This window comes from Pseudorca crassidens, chromosome 6, assembly GCF_039906515.1.
Source record: "Pseudorca crassidens isolate mPseCra1 chromosome 6, mPseCra1.hap1, whole genome shotgun sequence".
Classification (NCBI taxonomy): Eukaryota; Metazoa; Chordata; class Mammalia; order Artiodactyla; family Delphinidae; genus Pseudorca; species Pseudorca crassidens.
The window spans coordinates 81,758,603-81,783,341 of NC_090301.1; the positions used below are offsets into that span (position 1 = coordinate 81,758,603).

Sequence of the window (24,739 nt, forward strand, 5' to 3'; positions counted from 1 at the left end):
AATTTCTTATATAGGCTGAAAAAAAATGAATCAAAACAAATTATTAGAGAAACAAATTGTTCTCTTTTACTACTAAAGAGATATAGTTGTAGATACAGAATAGCTAAATTTAAATTCTGTGACACTATACATCAAAGTTACAAAAATATATTTCACTTTTCCAAGATCTCTGAAAACTTGCAAACTTAAGGAAAGTTCCAATAATAGTACCTCCAGAGAACACCTAATAATTTCCACCTAGTTTAACATATTTTTAACCACTTGCCACATTTGCCCTCCCCCCTTTATGGGTATGTGCTTGTGTGTCTGCATATCTGTATCTATACATACACTTTTTTTTTTGCTGAACTATTTGAGAGTTACTTGTACATACTGCAGCACTTGATTGATGTATACTCTTCAGTATGTATCACCCAAGAATAATGATACTCTCTACACAATTGTGATAATATAATTATCACATGCAGGACACTTTACATTGATAATATGATATAATTTATAATCCATATTTCTATTTTACCATTTGTCTCCCAAGCCATTTGCCTTTTGTTGGTTTTACTGTTTTGTTTTTTTTTTTCAAATTATGATCCAATCAATCTTCATTCTCCTTTCATCTAGAGCAATTCTCCAATCTTGTCTAGTTTTTCACATCACTGACATTTTGGAAGTCTAGATCACTTGTTTCTCAGACTATTTCTCGATTTGAATCTGTCTGGTTAATTCCTCACGAATAGATTTAGGTTAAACATTATTGGCAGGACTATAACAAAGGTGCATCTTTTCCTTCTGAGGTGCAACATATTAGGAAGCACATGATGCCACACTGTCCTTTATTGGTGTTTTGAAGTTTAATCGTATGGTTAAGATGGTAGCTGCCAGATTTCTCCATTTTACAGGTAATATTCTAATTAATAAGTGACCTGTGAGGTGATACTTGGAGACCATGTGAATATCCTGTTTCCAAGCAGTCTTTTTACCCAATAATTTTAGCATCAACTGGTGACTGAGGCCTTAATTATTACAATCGTTGTAAAGAAAAGTGATTTTCCATTTCTTTTATCCTTTCTACATTTGTTAGATGGCATTCTGTAAAAAGGCACTTTCCCTTCATCCATTCTTCTCTCTAATTTCTTTTATGTATCAGTGTGGACTTACAGATTATTGTTTTTAATTCGGTGTGTTACAATCCATTTCTACCATTATTTTTTTGATTTGGGACATAATTGTCTCAAATATGTTCAGAGGGAGCTCCCTTAAAGCTAGCTCCTATGCTCTTTGGACATGTCTGTTCAGTTTTTAAGCCTGTTCCAAAATACATTTAAAAATAATGACATTTCAAAACAAAAGTCAATATTATATCAAATAGAACTCTACTAGAAGTACTCCCTCCAAACTCAGGAATAAAAATAAGGATATTAATTATTACCAATATTATTCAAAGTGGTTTTGAATATATTTTACATATGTAAAACAACAGAAAAAGAAACATAAGGAATTAATATAACATAGGAAGAGGTAAGATATTATTTTGATGAAATGTACACTATGAAATCTAAAAGAATCAGTGCAGAAATTATAGCATTAATGAGTAGCAATTTTTCCAGATGTAAGTTAAACATGCTAAAGTAATATCATCAAGTTACAACTAGGTAGAAAATAGAAAGGAAGAAGAGACTTCATTCCAAATAACGAGGAAAAACTGCATTATTTAGAATGTAATTTAATAAGAGCTGCATTTAATCTCTATGAAGACAACCATTAAACCTAATTAGTATATTTAAACTATGACTTAAATAAATGGAGACATGTTCTTGAATGGGTGGCCATAATATTATAAAATGAGTTTTTTAGTTAAACATAGTGGATTAAACATATGTTCCTTTCTACTCCTTCCTGAAACACCATTTAAAAGATAGTAAATGTATATATACATTTTAAATTATAATACTATAAGAAAAAAAAAGAAAGGAGACAAAACAGATAGAAGGTATCAATATACTTTTTGAAACTGGAAACTGAATTGATTAAAAATAACCCAAAGGGTGAGAAAGGTAAGGGAGAAAGAGAAGGAGGTAGGCAGGAAGCAGGGGAGGAAGGGAGGGGAAGAGAGAGAGACAGAGAAGGCAGTTTTATCGCAGAACTTCAGAAAAGCTAAGCAATTGTATTTCTGGATAGAAGGGTATAATAAGGTAGGGCTTCGTTCACAATTTTTTAAAAGAGGATGCCATACTGATCTTCCCTACTCTGGAGCCAGGTGACTACTTAAATAGTTGACTCAAGTTTTATTCCGTAAAAGTTTGAACCAAGAGGCTTTAGATTATGAGTCACCAAAAAGAGTTGAGAGTGGAATAATTTGTCTTATTTAACAACTGGGATTAAGTAAAGGTTTATTACACCACTCCCTTTCCTCCGTTTCCACTGATTGCCTCCCAGAATTCTGGCATACAGGGTTTTCCTCCAGAGACAAGATACTGGAAAATTCCTCTCTGAGTAATCTGAACTGCCTAAGAGTAAATACCTGCAGATACTGACATTTGGTGACCTCCCAACAAAGAGATCAGTTCATCGTGCATTCAAAGCTCAGTGAAGCTCTCCAATCAACAAGCTCTGCTCATAGTACACAGAGATAGGAATTCAAACCACATAAATAGAAAAACTGAACGTGGAGAAACATACATTCAGGGAACAGAAGAAACTTCAAAAAATGTATTTAAAAACCTCACAGAAATAAGAAACTATATTGTATCCAGGAAGCAAGAATCAGAAGCTATAAAAAAAGAAACTCTCAGAGAACAAGATCGATCAATGAAAAAAAAAAAGGCAGAGTTTTAAAGTGGATTCAAATATAAAGCTAAAAACTCTTCCCTAAGGTAGAAACAAAATGATAGAGAAATGAACAATAGGAAACAAAAGATACGACAGTAAGAGTATAAGAGGTCCGGTATCCAAATAAAAGGAGTTCCAAGGGTACAACAACAACAACAACAACAACAACACAACATGGTCAATAACAGCAAATTAGAAGACAGGAAACCATCAAAGAAATAAAACATGAAAAATCTGCAAATGGAATACCCAGGTCAAAGGATGAAAACTGAGCAAACAACAAGGTGAATCATTAAGAGAGTAGAAAGCACTGAGGAAAAAGAGAAGGTTCTAAAAGATTCCAGAGACTGGGCAGGGAGAACTCCTGTGCCTAAGATGAGACTCTGAAAGGTGTTCTTTTAACAACAATACTAGAAACTAAAAGATAATGGTCTCAAAAACTCTGAAATAGATATGGGATTCAGGAAACTGAATTAGAACTATTTTTCATCCCTGCTAATATTTCCTGTTAATGATTACGGAGCACAATTTTACAAACTTTAATGGAAAAAGCTTAGATAAATCAGACATACAATCAGACAAACCTGGATTGAACTCTAGCTCAACTTCTCACTAGATTTGTAATCAATGGGTTATTTAGCTTCATTTTCATAAGAGAATAATAATGCCTAACTCATAGAATTGTTCTAAGATTATACATAACTTTTATGAAACACCAAAAAGGTATTTGATAATGTGTTACCATTATTTTCAGAACTATCATTTGTATTATTTAATTGAAGTGCTAGCTGTAATAGATAAATGCTAAAAAAAGTAAATATTTAAACAATTGTAGAAAATATGTTAAATTTTAGTAATTAAATAAACAGAATATCAATATGATGTGGTCATCAAATTGATCACTGCAAAGCTATGTAGAAACATGGAAAAATAGAAATTGTCAAAGAAAATGTCAGATTATAAAATATATGTACATAATAATTTTAACTACATAAAAATATATACGCCTAAGCATTAGAATTGAAAAGTCAATATACAGAAATATAAATAGTTTTATTAGAGTACTGGCATCTTGAATTATGATTCTTATTTAAGAATTTACTTAACGGCATGTTATCTATTTTTAATAGTGTTCAGATCACTGTAGAAACTACGAATAAGTAAAAAGAAAATGTGTTAATAATCACCCCAAACCTCATGCCCAAGAGCTATTAATTTTGACTTTTGCAATGGATTATGATTATATATATACACACCATTGTTTTTTAAAAATTAGATTGTATATTTTAACTTGCAACCGTCTCTGTTTCCCCTCAACAAATTACCACAAACTTCTTTTGATGGCATTCAAAGAAATCTTTTAAAATTGCATTTAGCATTTCATTATTTGGATGTTTCACACTCAACTCAACCCATTCTCTTATTGTGAGGTAAATGTTTGTTTCCAATATTTTAATTTTCTGTAAAGTGATGTAATGTCCACTCTTATGGCTAAATCTCTATACATACCTTTAATTGTTTTTATAAATTTGTAGAAGCGAAATTTATGTGTCATAAATATAAATCTTTTAACTTGGATATACACTGCCAAACTGCTCTGCACAGGAGTTGTAGCAATTAACATCTTTGCCAATAAGAGATAAGAAAGTTTCTGGATTTTTGAATGCTTGTTAATTTGGGGTTTCAAATTCTGTTTCCTTCCTTCTTCCTTTCTTTTCTTCTTAACTTTTCTAATTTGGTAAGAAAAACGGTACTGTATAGTTACTTCTATCAGTATTTCTTGGATCACTAATGATTTTAAATATTTGAAACATTCATGTCTGTGTATGTCTGCTGTCCAAATTTCTTGAAGCACCATGCTCAGAGTCAGTTTGGGACTTTAGTCTTGGCTTTGCCATTTACAAGCTGTATAACGGACTTCTATATCCTGTAACACGAGTATCACCTGAAAACAACTAAAATAAAATAAGAAATATAAAAAATACTTAAATGATCCCATGAGGTAAGAAAAAAAGTAAGGAATTCTGGGGACAAGACTAAGTGAAGACTGGTATTCAGAGTAGTAAGGTAAGCACTTGAGTTGTCTTTTGTCTTACGAATATTTGCTGAATCAGCTGAAGTTGAGTATTAATTTTTGAGGCCTCAAAAGGTAGGATGTCTAACAGCAGACCCCACCCCCCAAGAGTGCTGGGGCCACAAAGCACTACTCACTTAGTATAAGAGTTAGTTAGACACAATAATGATGATCATGATAATAATAGGAAACACTTATAGAACTTACTGCGTTCTAAGTGCTTCAAAGATATTAACTCATTTTATCCTCAGAAAACCCATAAAAAGGGCACCATTATAATCTTTATCTTAGAGATCAAGACACTGAAGAACAGAAAGGTTAAGTAATTTGTTCAAGGTCAGCAGTAGAGCCAAAATGCAAATTCAGACAGTCTGGGTCTAGGCACAATGCTCTTAAGCATTATGCCATAACACCCCCACCCTCTTGCTTCCTTCCCTAAGAGGAAATGTAAGGGAAATTGCCTATACAGAACTTTGACACTGGATGGATGGGAAAAATAAGTCCTCTCTGATAATTTGTAATCACGAGCTAACCCTCACTGCAGTCTGCAGTCTGAAGTCTCACTACTCTTTTGCTCCACAAAATCTCAAGCCAAGATTTTAAAGTGGTCCTATATTAATAGTATCATACTAATACTGTCAGGCATCTGATAGAAACAAATGTACACCTTGAAACACAGGTATCAAAATACTTTCACATGTAAAATTCAAAGAAAAATGAGTAGCTCAAGATTTTAAAAATCATTTAAATATATTAAAAAACAAGGCATCATATGTAAAACAAATAAACAACGTATGGCAGAATCCCTCCTAAGAAGTTGCCAGGTATTAGAATTACTGCACATACAATAAATATGTTTAATATGTTTCAAGAAGTAAAAAGTTTAACAATGTAAGAAAAGATGAATTCTGAAAAAAGAGAATTTTTAAAAATGCAAAGTATGATAAAGCAAAAGAAGTCAATCAATAGGTTAAACAGTAACTTCAAAATAGTTGAAATGAGAATTAGAGAACTGTAATCGAGAAATGAATATATTATGTCAGATGTAATCCTGAGACATAAAGAGGCATGGAAAATATTGCAAACAGATCTCATGTACATCTGAATTAAAGCTCTAGCAAAGACAGAAAGAGGTAGAGGATATATTGGAAGAGTGAAACTGTTAATACAAGAAAAAGAAAAGACATCAAAAGCAAACAGAAAAAAAGATAAATTACATTCAAAGGACTGACAGACCAATAATTAAACTTTTGAAAGAAAAAGAATCCACAAGACAGTGAAATAATAACTTTAATGGGCTAAAAGAAATTAACCTAGTAACCTAGAAGTTTATACCCAATAAAATTCTTCTAACAATGAGAGTGAAATAAGGTCATTTAGAGATAAAGACTGAGAGTGTTTATCACTCTCATGTCCTCATTGAATTTATTTTCAATCAAAAGTTCTGAAATGCCTAAAGAATGATGAGGTGAAAAAAAGTGGTAAATATAAACAATATTAACATTATAAAATAGGATATTTATTTCTTACAGAATTAAAAACATAAGCAAAAATATATAAATTTGAAAAAGGTAAGCAGAGTTAAAATATTCTCTTCTAAGGTCTTTTTGTTTGGGTAGAGAGTAAAGGTATGTATATAATTTAAACAGTATACATGATAACATTTCTAGGGTAAGCAAGTATAACCTCCAAACCAGTAGGAAAAAAAATGAATGAGAAAAAAATAGTGAAGAATGCACAAAGAAGGCAATAAAAGAAAGAAAGAGAAACAAAGAAATGATGGGAAAATAAATATACCAAATTAAATGGCAGAAATAAACCCAAATACATCAGTAATTACAATAAACGTAAACTGGCTGTATAGTCTAGTTAAAAGATAAAAATTGTCAGATTGGATTTAAAAAAACTTAGCTATATTGTTCTCTTTTCAAAAGATACATCCATAACATAAATAAAAGTACAAAATGAAAAAAGATATTAATACAAATATCAAAATTATATTAATATAAGGAAAAAAGCATTACTAGAAATAAAGAGGATCATTGTTAAATGATAAAAAGTTTACTTCTTCAGGAAAATATAACAATAACAAAGTTGTACACAGCTAACGATCTCAAAATATATAAAGCAAAACTTGACAAGAAAAACTAAACAAACGATGTAAAATGGGAGCTTTATAGTTTAGCTTAGTAACTGAAAGGTCAAGAAGACAACGTCATAAGAACATAAAAGATTTGAACAATTACCCTTATCTAATGGACATATGTATAAAATGATACCCAGAGCTGTAAAATACACGTTATTTTCAAGTACATTTCCAAAATAGAACATTTCAAAAGCTGATCACAAACTAGGCCACAAAAATAAGGCTCAGCAAGTTAAATAATTGATATTATACAAACCACATTCTTTAACAACAATGAGATTAAGATAGAATTTAATAACAAAAAGATAACTAGAAATAATTCAAGTGTTTTGAAAATAAGCAGCATACTTCTAAATAACTCGAAATGGAAATTGGAACTAAATATTCAGAACTAAGTGACAACCTAATATGAAAACCTGTGGTATATGTGAAAATCAATAACTGAAGAGAATTTTATAACCTTAAATGCCTACTATGGAAAAGGATGAAAATTAGTGACCTGAGAATCCAACAAAACAGGCTTTATAAAAGAAACACAATACACTTTTAAAAAAAAAAAAAAGAAAAAAACAGGAGTTGAAAAAAGCAAAGGACAAGAAATAATTAAAATAAAAACCCAGAAACTGATGAACCAGAAAATAAAGATAAAATAGAGGTGACGGGAAAGCTAAAAATTGACTCTCTGAAAAGCGTAAAACTTCAAACCTCTGGATAGATTCATTAAAAAGTTGTAAGGAAGAAAGGAAGAAAAAAAGGGAGGGAGGGAGGAAGCGAGGAAGAGAAGGAGGAAGGGCAGGCATGCAGAAATAGCTAGTGTCAGAAACTACATAACTACAGATGCTGCAGACATTAAAATAATAAGAGCATATTAAAATAGCTTCATGCCAATACATTTGAAGACAGATGAAATGAACAAACTAGAAAAATATAGCTTACTGCCACTGATTCAAGATTAAATAGAAAATTCTGAACAAAACTACTAAAGAAATTGAATCAACAGTAAAAATCTCCTCACAAATAAAATTCCAGATTCAGCTGTACAATCTAAGGTGTTATTTAACCTCTATGATTCTTTGTTTACTTATTTATGATATCCCATATTATCTCGTAAGTATTATGCTATCTCGCAAGCAATTTAATTTGAAGATTATATAAAAAAGTACATAAGGCAATCTGTGAACTCTAAGGTGTTACAAAAACTATAAATATTATTCACCTAATTTTAGATTAAAATCAGAAAGCCCATAACTTTAAAAAGACACATTCCAAAGAATCTTCCACAAAGTAAAATTTTCTCCAAAAGGCAAATCTTATTTTGCTACTGCATCCACTGAATACCTAATGATACATTCTTTGGGAGGAAAACTGGCCACAAAATAATACAACTGCAAATTAAAAATTCTGAAAAAATTTAGAGTAACCTTTACAAATAGTCAATATTGTGTGTTAAAAACTTAATGACAAAGTTACAAAATGTAGTTTAAGTAGTAACTATTTTTTGTTTAGTGCAATAGGTTAAAGATCCAAAGAAACAAAAAATAATATTGCAGAATGGGATGAAGAAGCATAACAAGACAATGTTTCATGGGTAATGAGTTAATGCTTTTTCCTTGTGAAACATAACCTTCTATGAATGTGCGCTTCATAAAATACCTATAAATCTATTCATATTCATCTTTTCATGTGTGCTTTCATTCAACAAAGATGTTAATGCCTACCAGGTATGAGGCACAAGTTTAGATGTTGAGGATACAAAGATGAAAAACAGTGAAGCTCACAACAATTTTACAGTCCAGTGAAGGAGAGAGAGATATATAAAGAGAAGTACCTGAGTATGCACAGGATACTACAGATGTTCACAGAGGAGGTACACCTAATGCAAAATGAAAAGATCGGAGAATGTCCGCAGAAGGGATGACTTCTAAGCTGTGTATGAGAGAAGAAATTAGAGTTAGCTAGGGGGAGACGGCTGGCCATTCCAGGAGGAGGGAACTCAGGCCACTGCTGTCACAGCTTCTCATGCCCCCTCTTACAACCTCATCATGCATTAATATGTTACATTACACTGGTCAAGCATGGCACCTGTCACAAAAATTATTTCATAAAGAACAGGATTTTAAATTTACTATTGGATAATGCTAAAAATGAGCTTTAATAATGTGAGTTATATAATGTGTTTAAATTATTCTCCTAACTCTGGCAAGATACCTTAAATTTATTTTGAAATCAAACTTTAGACATCCATGTTTGACTAAAATACAGTGAAATTAAAAAAAAAAATCATGCCCATGTTGTTTCAGTTTTCCATATAGTGACATAGCTAGAAATTATAAGAAGCCAAGGGATGTATGACGGGATGGGAAAGTCGGGGGAGAGTCGGGCGTATCTCTGGTCCAGAACAAAGAAAGGGCACTTCACTGAATTCTGAGGCTACCTTTCCAAACTATTCCATGTACTAACTTGCCACCTTAGTATGCAGCATGTATCAGAATGTCAACAGGTTGTGTGTTTTCCTGAAAAGGTTCCCTGAACTAAGGCCACTATCCTGGGCTCTTCTTCTAGGACTGATTGGCTTTGGGGATTGTTTCTTATACCACTACTTCTATCTTAACTTTTCTATAACTCCAGTAACATTTACCCATGAACCACTAAATTAAATATTAAAGTATTTTCAAGGCCATAATGTTTTCAATTGCATTAATTTTGATCTCTGTAAGAAATGCACTCTACCATTAGGGATAGCTGTTACTCTGAAGAGGAAAAAAGTCACTGATGGAAAGCAAAATAATAGAAAGATCAAGTAGTAAGTAGCAACACAGTTGGGGCTGTGTTTGGCTTTGGTACAGTAAAGAAAAAGTTCATAATGTACATTTTGTTTTCTTCATGCTGCTTACATGGATACATGAGAAATTTATTCTAAGGCAACAGTCTGATTTCTCACAGAATGCTCTATTTTCTTACGGGAACTTATATTCTGATTAAATTTTTCCCATCTATCTTCTCCTGGTGAGTAGGAATGTTCTAGTCTTATACAACATAATAAATCATGCTTTTCATAGTTTCTTTTGTCTGACTTTAAAATTTCTTTGATTTGCCAATGAACAGACTGTGAGCTCCTAGTAGGGCCAATGTTCTGTTCTTATAAGTCTTCTGCTTTGTAAATGCCTACTACAAACAATCCAGGTTTATATATTCAGCTAGCTGAATAAAACAAGCGATTCTGATCACTCACATAAATGTTACATCAAAATCAAAATACTCAGCTGAGAAATATTACAGAAAAACTACAGGTACTGATACTAAATTGAAAGAACTCAGCATTTGGAGTTAGACGGATCTGGCTAGAATCTTATTGTCACTACTATGTCATAGCTGTGTAACAGACAAGCTACTTCATTTCTTCTAGCCTTTTGCTTTCCTCTCTTGAAATAAACAGAATAACATACACTCTTCAGAGGATTAAATGAGGTAACAAATGTACAGCAACTAGCAAAAAATAGTGGACATTACCATTTTCAACTCTGCTTTTTATCAAAGTAGATGGGGAGGTCTTTCTTAGGTCAGTGACTTTGAGATTTGGCTGAAGTAGATGAAAGCAATATCCTGTTTAACTTCATGCCCAGATCAACCTTGTTCCTACAATATTTTTGAGGCAGAAGAAAGGAGGATGGGATGGATTAGAACAGCAAACTTGAAAACAAGACTAGATACATGACTTTTAAACATTTTCCTTCTAATTTAATTCAGGCCCACCTGGATCACTTTAAATTGGAGGATTCTGTGAATGGTTAAGATAGGCTAAGTGAAACAACAAAGAGCTTGATTTGCATTTATGGGTATGTATTATGTATGTATATAGAGAGTGTTCAACGTATTTGTGTATGTATATACACACATGTGTGAGTACACATACATACCTTACACAAACACACATAAGACAAATCTACGCATGGGAAAATCAGGACCAAACAAAGAAAAACAAAGAGAAATGTAATGAGTTGTAGTTTAAAATTTAACATCTATTTTTACTGAAAGAACACAATTTTTAAAAAGTTTAGTATTCAGTTTATATTATAGCTGAGGCTAGTAGTCAGTATAGTGAAATAAAATGAGGTTAAAAAAACAAACCCAACACTCTCCTAACCTAGCTAGCAAGCATAAAGATGGTAAAGTAGTACTGAAGTTCCTTTACTTAAATTTATTTTAGGTTCTGAAAGGATGTGCATTTAATTTCATTTATTTATATGTTTAAGGTGACAGCATACAAGCATTAGTTATATTGTAGTTTTATCTCTGTTTTAATTTTAAAACTTTGTTGATTTTTCTTTGAACCATGTCTAGCCTTCTTTCATGCTTTTGCACTTATTGGACAGGATGGAGCTACTAACATTTATAAAATACCTCAAAAGTAATGTCAAAGACATCGTGGATGAATAACCGACAGGTGAACTATAAAGGGAAATTAATGACTGTTACTGGTGCAGTGGAACATAGATTTGATCTTATTTGTGAACATTCTTAAGTGAGGAATATGCAAGATTGTACCTTCCAAAGATGCTAATCAATAAATCAATCTTTTCCCACATTCTCTTCTTACAATGTGACTGACACTCCTCCCACTGAGAGGTAGGTGGTATTTTCCCTTCCCTTCAACATGAGCCCATGACTGTTCTAACAAGTAGAATATGGTAAAGATGATTAGGTCACCTGAGGTTAGATCATAAAAAGTATATAAAACTTCCACCTAATTTTCTTCTTCTTGAGACACTTGCTTTTGGGTCCTGGTCCCCATGCTATGAGGAAACTCAAACTAGCCCATGAGGAGACCATACAAAGTAGTCCTTTTAGAGAAGAATTAATTCCCCAAGCCAACATCCAAAATTAATTGCTAAAAAGTTGAATGAACAATGATGCAGATGACTTTAGCTCTCACAGACTTCCAATCCTCAAGCTGGACCCCAAACATCATGGAATTGAGACAAACCATCCCCACTATGCCCTGTCTGAAATCCTGACCCAGAATCTGTGAGTATAATAAATGTATGTTCTATCCCATTAGTTTTGGGTAATTTGTTATGCACCATTAGATAACTGGAATAAGGTACTTCCATACATGCAAGTTTGAGACTCTGGCATTTGAGGCCTATGTATAGAGGTTTGTACTTGTATGAAAATCTGAGTATATCTCTAATGATGGAGATGGGGAAGACAGGGGGGGTTAACATCTGATCTAATTTTCCCAGTCAATATATGGCTTTTGCTTTCTCTTGCATTAGGGACATTCTATTCTATTCTCTCAGTCTGAACATTCATCCTCCCCTGTGACCCAACACTCACTCTGATCTTCATCTCCTCAAAGGTCTTAGGTCTTACATGAAATGTCACATTCTCCAAGAAGACTCATCTGACTGCTAAGGAATGGATTTAGGTTCCCCTTCTATTAGATTTTAGTGAATTTATCACACTATGTTCCAGTTATTTATCCCTCCATCCTACTAGCCTGTAAGCTCCTTGAGGATATGAACTTTCTTATTTACTACTGCATACCCAGCATCAAGTAGTGATGGATGATCAATAAAAATCATCTTGATAAATGAGTATATGAATGAATGAATGCTTCTCTCTACCTCTACCCTGCTATAAAGGACTGAAAGGCAAGACCCTGGAAAGCTGGAGAAAGTAGATATTCAGAAACTGCAGGTTAGACGGGAATGAACAAAGACACAATGAAGTTAGCAGCTAAAGTCATAGGGTCTGATGAATTTCAGAGACAAAACAGTCTCCATTCTGGTTTCAGAAAATTCTGCAAATCAGACTCAGTTCTCCCTCAGTTTGTCTTACCTTTCTCTCCTGACACACACTTTCATTTCCTCATGTTACCTTGGTTTGTAGACCCTCATGATAACCTCCAGAAATTCAAAATCTCCTAATTTATCCAGGTCTGCCATTAAAAATTCCCCATACTTAGGATCATACAGCTGGCAGTTTTCAAGACAGTACTGATTTCATACATTTTTTTCTTTTCATTAATCTAAACATCAATCTACATGAAATAATATCATTATAAAAACTACCATATAAACGCATTCATGAATTGATAGAAGTGTAAGATGGATCCCAATTTTCTGGAGAGAAAAAAAGGACATCTGACTAAAGATTCCAAAATTATGCTCCAATTCTTGGAAGTTTTTGCTTCCATTCCTTAGTACTGATTTAAACTAAGTATCAATTTAATTATAACAATTAACTCTAGAGTATGAATCACTTTATCCCTCCCCAGGGATTATCAACGGGAGATGAGGGACTTGTTTCCTTAAACAAATTACCCAGTAAAGAATTACTTTTGAGTTAGGAATATCTTTCAGCATTCACTGTCTACTGCAGGTAGTGTATACAAAAAGTCTCTCAAGGAGTACAAGTCTATGCTTTTTGCAGACTTGTATATTTATCCCTCTTCCTCGTTGTCACCTACTAGATAACTTCCTCTTCAAAAACTTCTTTCATTTTTTATCCCCTTGCACCTGGCTCACAGGCTTTTATTTTTACCCCAAAGTTGCAATCAACCAGAGTAACCACAATATGCTACATTAATAATCCCATACTTGTCTTCCATTTCTTGATTTTTCTTAGTGATTCAATCTACCATTTTTTTCCATGGACATGTCCCAGATGTCATTACTGCTCTACCCTCAAAATAATAAATTTAGACATTCTACTCTCTGACCATGACCTCCCAACATCCCAGCATTCTCTACTAATTACAATCCAATATATATACATTCTCAAGGCAAGTCATCTCCAAAGTAGGAAGTGTAAGACAATTGTAAGACAAGTGTCTTAAAATACACTTGTAAGACAAGTGTAAGACAATCCTGTAGAGCACAAGATGAAAGTCTTAGAACTTTTTAATCTTTCATTATTTATATTTTATATTTTTATAGTTTATATTTTTGTAGAATATATAAAGTAGGTTGCAGGTTATACAAAGTAGATTTTATTATACTTACGTAATTTAATATATTTTTAATAAGCTTTATATAAAGTATATGAGCATACAGGTAAATACATATAATTTATAAATACATATATACATCGATGGTATGTGTTAAAAAATTGAAGACCATTTCATTGGCTACTTTCTACCTTTTGTTCTTTCTCATTACTGCCTTCCCTACTCTGTTTTTATTGCGTTGTACATCACGTAAGCCACTCCCCTGTCAATATATTCAATTCCCCTGCCTCACTGTCCTTCCATTGTATCTGGGTTCCTGAGTGCTTCAACAGAAAAATTACAAAATATAAAACTCTACAGATAGTGGCCACCATAAATCCTTGGTAAGCACCCTCAATTTGGGCCTCAATGATGCCTGGTAATCCTATTAGCTTTTCCTCTTTAGCTCTCTCAACCTCTCCCTAGTGATTGTTTCAAACATTCATCACTTCTCTAAAAACTCTGTCCTTACCAGCTCTTCCCTCACTCCCAGCAGAGCATATAAAGTGCTGGTTAATAGGAAAAAAAAAAATCACTGCCCTTAGATGAGATGAGAACTCAGTTCCCTCAATTTTCTACCACCAATGCTACAAACTACTATTCATGGATTTCCAACATTTCTTCTTCCCTCCTCTTAGTATGGAAAGGTATTTCTTTTCGTGCTCTGGTTTTTTAGTCTCAATCCTCTTACCTGTTTATCATTTCTGTTGCTAATTTGTTCAGTCTCTCTATTACCCTTAGCAGTTAAACATGCTTAAGTCTCTCCAATTATTAAAAGAGCTCTCCTCCAGTCTCAGGTTCTTTCCAGGTAGTACTCTTTTTTTCTCCTTCTTTTTTCCTCCTTCTTTTCTCCTTCTCCGTCTTTTTTCACAGACACTGTGAAAATTAAGAACCTCTGCCTTAAATGTTGTCCACAGGGCTCTGCCACAGGCCCTCTTTCCTTTACAGTATGCATGTACAAACTCACCTACTCTTGTGGCTTAAGTATGATCTAAATGCTGATAAATCCCAAATCTGTATCTTCAGCTCAGATCTCTCTTCGGATTTCTAGACCTATCTATGTATTCAAATCTTTCATTCAGACAGAAACACTCTGATGGTTTATATGTCTCGAACTCAAGATATCTCAAACTGAATTAATCACTCCCCATCCCCCAAATAACCCACTTATTACTGTTCTTCCAATGAACTACTAAATTCCAACAACTATAACTCTTAAATATCTCTCCAATCTATTACCTTCTATCCCTATTCTTCCTACAGGTCACCATCATTGCTTAACTGGACTGATACTGGAGATTCTTAACTGGCCTCGCACCTACAATCTTGCTCTCCTTCAATCCATACTCTTCACTGCAACCAGAATGACTTTTCTAAAATGCAAACTTTATTACATTACTCTACTCACATTGCTCAAACTTTATCATGCTTTAAACCTTCCAGTGGCTTCTCCTCGCCTTCAGAATAATTTTAAAATACCTTAACACAACTTATAAAGTCCTTCATGAATGTGCCCCTGCCTGCCCTCCCCCTACATTCAAAGCTCAAATACTGAATTTCCAGTTCTTTAAAGGGTCATCCTTCTGTCTCCTCTAGGCACTGGAACAAGATTATTCCTACCTGAAATAATTTTTCCATGTCTTTACTGGTCTAGGTAACTACTTATTTTTCAGGTCTCAATTTAAATGCCACAGCTTCCAGGGAGGCCTTTCCTATGTCCAGTCTGTGGTATAGGCCAGTGGCAGAGCTGGTGCTCAACAAATAGTCAAATGTACCTCCTCTGCATTTTCTAGCATGCCTTCGAGTAAGGTTGGGGGAATGAGGTTGATTTCTGGCCAGTAAGATGAGAGGAAAAAGAAGTAAACAACTTACAGCATTGTCCTTAAAAATGTCCAATTCTCTACTTCCTACTTCCTCTGTCATGACAACTGAAGAAGCCACCTGAAGAAGCAAGATGGAGGAGAAATGCCTGATATAAACTGGATCTTACTTGTGTGAAAAGCAAATTCCTTGTGTAATAAATTACTGAGATATCTGGGTTAATTTGCTACCAAGATTAACCTAGCCTACACTTACTAATAACAATACAGGGCTTCTGCTATATACTCCCACAGGACTCCTTTACTACCTAGCATAGTTTGTTATTGCTTACCTGTCTGTCTGCCCAGATAAGACTCTTAGCATTTTAAGGAAAAGTTTTGTGCTTCTCCTGTTCTCTGCCTTATGTCTAGAATGTAGCATAGTGCTTGAAACTTACAAGGCATTAAGAAAATATTTTGGTACATGAATGAATGGATCAATATAACCTACTTTGTTTAGTAGAATACTGTAGTACCACCAGTTTGAATTTGTAAGTAATACTATATACCAGATATTTGCCAGTATTATATGCCAGTATTTTTTCTATATCTTTTATTTTTCGTCAAAAGCAGCTATATATATTTTGTATCCTGTTTTAATTTTTTTCACTAAACATGTTTTAATTTTTTTCACTAAACTAAACACTAAAAAAAAAAGAAAAAACTTGATACATACTATCAATGTTTTTTCAATTCAAGGCATCTAGAAAGGCATACCATAAATGTATAAGAATTTTTTTTTTTGCGGTACGCGGGCCTCTCACTGTTGTGGCCTCTCCCGTTGCGGAGCACAGGCTCCGGACGCGCAGGCTCAGTGGCCATGGCTCACGGGCCCAGCCGCTCCGCGGCATGTGGGATCTTCCCGGACCGGGGCACGAACCCGTGTCCCCTGCATCGGCAGGCGGACTCTCAACCACTGCGCCACCAGGGAAGCCCTCGATTAAGTTTTTAATGCGGAAAAATTGAAGATATCAATTCCAAAACAAAGGGTACTACCAGAGACTGCATAAATAAGACATCTAAAAATATATATATATATAAACCCAATTATACTACAATTAAGAGGAACATAACAGAAATGGAGACATAGCATTGACTCTGATGATTCTCTTGTTCCTCCTCCACTCCACCATAATTCTCCAAAGATAAATTAAATTTTGATTCTAAGAGCCAAGGAAAGCACAATGCCTGGCATCAGCAGATCCAAGTTTAAGTTCTGGCCACTTCATTTAGTAGTTGTATGGCCTTATGCATAATCTCTCTGTATTTATATTATTTTTGAGAGAGGTGTGTCTCTTTCTGCAGCAGAGTTTCTCAGCCTAACACTACTGATATTTTTGGACTGGATAACTTTTTGTTGTTGGAGGCTGTCTTGTGCACTGTAAGATGTTTAGCGCAGCATATCTGACCTCTACCCACTAGATGCCAGTAGTAATATCTTGCTACTCTCAGGTGAGGACAATCAAAAATATCTCCAAACATTGTGCAATGTGCAATGAGGAGCTGAGAACCACTGCTTTAAGATAAGGAAGAACAATACTTTATAGTTCTATAGCTTTTTCAGTAATTTATCCCCCATTTTTTCCAGAACGTCTAACAAATTACCAGGTTAAATGTTCATAGTCTGTCTGCATCATTTTCCTTTTCCTTCTCTGTTCTCTTGTAATTCGCTTTTAAATAGTCAAAAGCATATCAAAGAAAGAAAGAAAAGGAAAAGTGTAAATGTTAAACTGATTATACAATTTGTCCTGGGGTAATTAAAATTTGATAATATTGCTCTTTTAACTCTTAACAATATTTCAATGACTTTCTATATTCTCTTTTAAGAAGAAAAGGGTACTTCAATTTCCCTTCTCCCACACTTGGTGGCTTTATAGCTCAGGGATCCCAATTAACATTTAACACTTGCAAACACTGAAAAACTGCTTCTTCACTCTGAAATTTTTTTTTTTCCAACTCTGTTGAAGGTAGCAAGAATACTTCAAAGATAATCTAACTCAAATTAATGGAATTAATTTAAAAATGAGTATTATGCATGGGGACATATATTGCTCATAATAAGTAATTTGTAGTTATACTATTCTACACACTCTCAAAACACTTTATAAATGTTAAATCTAATTATTAAATGTTCCCACCTTTCATAAGAAAGGAATAAATTTTAAGCACCTGAAAATAAAGTCTTCAAATAAAGGTATTTCCTTAAAATACACCCTATATTACTAAAGCACTTTAATACTAAATAAATCAAGTGTACTTTTTACTTAAATACAGATTGTATATGTACTAAAGGGATTAAATAATGCAACCAATAATATAAAATGACAGGCGGTCAGCTATAAATCATTTGCTAGCAATTACATTTAATTTTGTATTCCCTTCAAGATCTAATGTAAAAATAACATAAGGAAGTAGTTTTAATTTCTAAAGCAACAGAATATGGGGAAATTTGTTCAGTCTCAAATACTTCTTTAAATAATGTTATCTTAATATTCACTGTGTTCTTTCAAGAATTTGAAAATGAACATTTCTATGACAAACAACATTTTCCCACCTGTTAAAAAGAGTTGCTGAATCTGGATTTCTTAATTGTGATACAACATTTTCAAGTGATTAGGCATATGCTGAGAGTAATGTTAACCTTTTAACTATATTTAGTGAGGAAAGAGTATAACTTGTGGTAATTTTATTTTTCATTTATTATTTATACCCTGCTAGCTTCCAGTAATGTTTTAAGATGATTCACCTGGTCTTTTACACTGGCATTATGAGGCAGCATCCAATGGTAGAAAAAGCACTGGCTTTGGAAATAGACACACTTAGGTTTCAAGCCTTTCACTGGCACAGTACCCAAGGAATTTTGGTCAAGTCACTTATCTTACTCTCTGAATAGCTGATTCTATACCTATTAGCTCTGATACTTGTATGTACCTGGCTTGTGGCTGCCATTCCATAAGTTACAATACATTTCTTCCTCTTCAAAAATGGTTAGACTTTTAGAGAATTAAGCATATTATTTTTTACAATATTCTCTTCTAGATCAAAAAAGATAAGGCTTTGGTACCGTGCCGGATAGAAAAAAATCAATATCTCAAAATATCAATGCAGATGCCATTCTGGATTCATTCTTTTTTTTGAACTACTTTATATGTACTCATACCACTAAACTTAGCTGAACACTACTTAATGGGTACATATGAAAATGACAGTAGAAATCAATATTTCAAGACAGATAAAATTTAAGTGGGATTGTGAAAATATTTTAATGTCCCTGAGTAAACCTTCAGTTTAGAGCAATGGGCTTCAAATACAGGGCTCTGTACTTAATTTTCCTTCTAAGATCTATAGGAGATACTAGATTATACTAATCCTTAGAATGCCAATGCACTTCTTTGATCAAGCTTTGTCTGCAACTTATTAAAAATTTAATTACTCTTTGCAGCAGCTGGTCTCTGTTTTAATAAAAAACAGACTGCGAGGTCCCACCTCCAGAGTTTCTGATTCAATAGCTCTTGGCTAGGTCTTTGGAATTTGCTTTTCTATCAAAGTTCCAGGTGACGCTGATGCTGCTAGCCAGGTTATTTTAGCAGGCTATGTGAACCACTGGTCCAAATATCTCTAAATCTACATTATTCCTAGTTTTCTGTAATCTGAATAATCTGTTATATTTTCTAGACACAATTCATTCATTTATTCCTACAGCTATTTCTTGGCTAGGCTGTTTAAGGTTCTGGTGAACAAGATAGACAACGTTCCTGCTCTCATGGAGCTTACATTCTATTAGTTAGGGGGACAATAAATACATAAATAAACAGAAAAATACAGGACAGTAGTAAATGCCATAAACAGAATTAAAACAAGGTAATGTGACTTGAGTGATTTCTTTAGATTTGGTGGTGGTTGGAGAAGACTTTTCTAAGGAGTTAACATTTAAGCTGAGATCTGACTAACAAGAGCCACCTATGGAAAGACTGAGAGAAGAACATTCTAGGTAGAGGGAACAACTTGTGTAAATGTCCTAAAGGAGAAACAAGTTTGGTGTGTCAAGAAATAGGTTAATTTGGATTGCAAATGAGGGTAGATAGATACTCAGGGGCCAAGTCAATCACATAGTATCATCTGGGATGGGGTAAATAGTTCGGAGAGTTTTCTGTAAGTGAAGACCTCCAATACACCATACTGAAAAATTCTGCCATTGGAGTACAAATAATGATTACTGTAATTAATCTGATGGCATTGTATTTGTAAGAAAAGGTCTCACTGTCTCACTATATAATAATAGAATATACCACTAATTGGTAAGGATAGTAGGCATGGTCTAAAAAATTTAGGGCTAAAAACAAAAGTCAGAGGCTCAGAAGGCTCTGTTACCTATTACCCATGTGATCAAGGACATGGTAAAATCTTCAGTTCTCGGGATCTCAATTTCCTCATCTATAAAAGGGAATAGAGTAAGTATCTCCAAAACTGTTATGAAGATTAAACAAGATAATTAATATATAATACCCAGTAATTACCCATTATTTTGTGGGTACTTAATAAAATGTTATTCCAGATCAGTCTCTTCTGCTCTTCCAGATAAACTCATCAGCTCAAAGCAATGAAAGAAGAATTGAAACATGCTAAGTTTTCAAGAAAACTCTTTCTTTTGTATCTGAATTTCCATAGCTTCAACTTCCTAATAATCCCATATCATTTAGTGTCTGTATCTGAATGTTCAAATGTTACAAAATAATAAACCTAAGAATAGCATGTATTTTAAATCAACGTACAAAAACCTATACACCAAATAAATGTTGCTCTATTCAAAGTACAGGATTACAGGGACTTCCCTTACGGTCCAGTGGTTAAAACTCCATGCTCCCACTGCAGGGGGCATGGTTTTGATCCCTAGATCCCTAGTCGGGGAACTAAGATCCCACATGCCACAGGGTGTGGCCAAAAAACCCCGAAAAACAAAGTATAGGATTACAGATCTACATTGTTCCGAATAGCTTTGAACCTTCTCTTCTAGAACTACTGTAAGAATCTATTTAAAAGCCTAACAGAATTCTACTGATTTTAAACTTTCACTTGTTTTTGACCAAGAAACAAAGCACAAAAACAAAACTTTGCTTATTAGACATCACTCAGACAGTTGCTTGTTAATTCAAACTTAGCCCTCAAAAAATGACTGATAATACAGATAACATTCAAAATGATGTCATACTGTTTAGACAACCTAAGGAGTTCCAAAAGTATTTAAGCAAAGCAACAGCACTGAAATAAGTACATAGCCTCTCACATGATTACTTTCTAAGAAAAGATACTTGTTTGCATGGATAGTTTCTAGGATATTTGTTTAAAAGCAGTGTACCAATAGGTACATTATGTGTATACATACAGGACAGAGTGAAATTGGGAAACCATTTATAGGAAAAGGTACTAATGGGTGTATTCCTTCGCAAACTGACTTGTCATATAAACTAATAATCTGCAAGAAACTAAAAGGTCATGATGGACAAGAAGCCATGCTTCTAGCTTTTCTAACTTCTTGGTAGTAGTGCTCTAATATTCTTTCTTCCTGGTGTCAGTTACTTAATAGCTCATCTATCATGTAGTTTTGAATAAAAACATTTTTATGAAAGGAAAATTGAAAGACAGAAGAGTTAAGTGGATAGCTCAAAATTAAAGACAAAGGTAAAGTGGTACATAAGAAAGAAGGGAAAATAGTTGCATTACTTCCAAATAAACATGAGAATTACAGATGGTATAAATGGAAAAGGATTAGGCAGGGCAGTTCCTAGAGTCTAAAGATGAAAAGAATGATAGGGAAGCCAGAAGAAGCAAAAAGAACTCCATCTCCACCCTGCATCCTGTTGGTTAAAGGAGCCTTTAGCAATGGTCTGGGCCTGTTGGAATTGCTACTCTTGTTGCATGATGGGATAAGTGAGACTCAGAAGTCACATGAAGGCTGCAGTAGGTGTGTGTTTATGTTTGAGGGCTGGCCAAGATGGAGTAAAGGAGATAGGTACAATTTAAAAATATTTTCTATAGAAACACTGCTAATATTATGCCTTAAATACACTATGGATTGATTAAAGTGACATAATACCACCAAGCATAACCACCAGGTAAAACAGCATTTCTATGATAAAGCAATTCTGAGTGAAAAAACTGATATACAAATTACAGACTGCCTGTATTACTCTCTCCAGGATGATGAGGCCCATCACAGTTAACAGTTACTAAGTATGTGACCCCAGGGTCACATGACTAAAACTACTAACAGACACAATACCTCTCACTCAAAACCACTGGGGCTAGCAGAATTTCAGCACTGATATATATGTATTTTGCTTTTAATTTTAGAAAGGTAATATAGTGCATATAGTATATATGATGTGATATCCCCAGAGGTGACTGGGGCAGCACCTGAGAATCAAACACATAAATATTTCTGCAGTAAAATATAGCAGTATTCACACATGGGAAACATAAAGCCTACAAATAGCCTCACATAAACTCAGTTCTGGATTTGCGACCAACTGAGTTAAGTGCAAGTCAGATTTTGCTGCCTTAACTAAATACACTTTTACTTAATTTTTTATTTAAAAAGTGTGAGTTCCCTCCCTCCTCCCTCTGAACTTTTTAAAGTTCAGAATTATAGATAAGGGACTATGGACACGTATCAGTATCTGCAAATGTTACTCTCTCAACGTGATCCATGGTCACCTTTAAAAAAGAAAATTGGGGGAGCTTCCTAACTAGCTAAAGACTATGTGACAATAGCCAAAAAGCTTTTAAAAGCCCTGGATATCAGAAATTGTTCTGGTGCCCAAGGAATCTTGCAAAGGTTTCAAAGGCTGAGGTAATAACAACAGTTTCTCTTGGACTGGATGTTAGAAAATGCCATTATTCAAAATATGAGATTTAGATTAGCTTCTCTGCCACAATCAACAATTACTATAATAATTATAACAGTGATGTGGGAAACATTACTTTACACTGGCTGCCAAGAAAACCAGCCATTCCTTGTTTCCTCACACTCAAGCAGAAATGCCCTGAACCTGGACAGTGTTTCTCAACCCTGCCCTTGTTTCAGTGGTCAGGACCTGCTGTGTTGGCTACTCAGACCAAATACATTTTTGTGACACAGAGGATCCATCCCTGGGTCAATCTGCCTAGTGTTTCCTTCTCCCTCCTTCCTACTGATCCCTTTTCTGCCAGCTTCTTAGTAGCTAGAACCTACTCACTTCTGCTTTCAGGGGCTTTCCTGACTTAAAATTAGACTCCATCTTCTATTATTTGAGAATTTATATTCTCTCCAGGGTAGCTAATTTTCTGCTTAAAGCTCTGTGTTTGCAGAGACCCTCATTATCTGTCACCTCTTATCAGCCTAAATCAGCTTTGGTCCCAGGCTTCTCTTGGCCTGCCACATCCTGTGCCATTGGTAGGAAAAGAAATGCTGTTACTCTTCTGAAAGTATTGGTTTACAGTTATAAAATATGTACTCCTATGTTTTCTCTTCTTCACAGATCTCCCCATCAACTTCCATAATCAAATACAATGGAAGCCATTAGCCAAATATTTTGAAAAAAGACAAAAACGTTATATTAGAAAAATAAGAACAAATTTAAAGACAATCAAAAATGTTTACTACAACTCTTTAAAAACCCACTGTCATTAACAGTGTCAATTCTCAACCAAATAAATAAGGAAAAATGATGGCAACAAGAAAATGCTATTAGTTGGAGATGGAGGATAGGGGAGTGGATTGTTTGAGAAAGAGAGAAAAAGGCCTCAGGGGGGAAAAAAAATCAGCCACCATTAAATGGCAAAAATATTCTATAAATAGTAACAAGATAACCTGTATTTACATAATGGCTTTCTTCCAAAGAATTCATTGTGATGTATTTTTTTTAAATGAAGACAATTTTTTCTTAAAGAAGATGAGCCAATATAGGGTAAGCCTGAATCACTCTTAAAAGTATATATTTGCACAGTGAAGGTTAATCGCTTGGTTCTAAAAAACAAAACAAAAAACACGGACTATTAAAGACTTTTTTTTTTTTAAGACATTGTTTTTTAATCTGAGACAAAGACTTTAACAGGCCCAAGTTTCCACTGAAAGATCAATGTAACATGATGAAAAATTTATACATACTGAAATAATGAATTGGAAATCAACAAACATTATACTGAAATATTTAAATATTTTAAAAAGTTATATTTTAAGAGGTAAAAAATAAGGGAAAATATTAACTAAGATCTGTCAAAATTGTTTTATTTATTCAATGGCTATTATAATATAGTATCTTTTGTTTTATATGTCCTTGTTTTGGGAATATTTTAAATTCTAGTTGGGTGAATTTTATGATCCCAAAATAAAGATGAAGCTTCAGTTAGGCATGTCACAAGGAGTTGGTGGCATCTTATATGAGAAGAGAAGCATGGAAAAGGTTAGGTAGTTAAGTGATTTGCCCAATATTAATGGCAAAACGAGGCAGAGATCTTGTTATTTGACTTCAAGTCCAATGCTTTTAAGTACCACATAAATCTGTATTCTAGGGGCTTCCCTGGTGGCGCAGTGGTTGAGAGTCTGCCTGCCAATGCAGGGGACACGGGTTCGAGCCCTGGTCTGGGAAGATCCCACATGCCGTGGAGCAACTGGGCCCGTGAGCCACAACTACTGAGCCTGCGCATCTGGAGCCTGTGCTCCACAACAAGAGAGGCTGTGACAGTGAGAGGCCCGTGCACCGCGATGAAGAGCGGTCCCCGCTCGCCGCAACTAGAGAAAGCCCTAGCACAGAAACAAAGACCCAACACAGCCAAATAAATAAATAAATAAAATTAAAAAAAAA

General features: G+C 34.2%; 1 protein-coding gene across 18 annotated transcripts in view; it reads right to left on the bottom strand.

Moving 5' to 3' along the window:
- MBD5 (methyl-CpG binding domain protein 5) overlaps positions 1-24,739 on the bottom strand; it is a 403,659-nt gene that overhangs the window by 323,731 nt on the left and 55,189 nt on the right. For 10 of the 18 annotated variants that reach the window (XM_067741998.1, XM_067742000.1, XM_067741999.1 and 7 more), the window contains 2 exons: positions 10,557-10,682; positions 8,875-8,972 (listed from right to left, as the gene is read on the bottom strand). The exons of 4 other annotated variants lie outside the window; for them this stretch is intronic. The gene's annotated coding sequence lies outside the window, so the exon portion shown is untranslated. Of the gene's footprint in view, positions 1-8,874; positions 8,973-10,556; positions 10,683-15,909; positions 15,979-24,739 lie in introns of all 18 variants that reach the window. 4 more of the 18 variants (XM_067741997.1, XM_067742006.1, XM_067742002.1 and 1 more) reach the window with 4 other exon arrangements.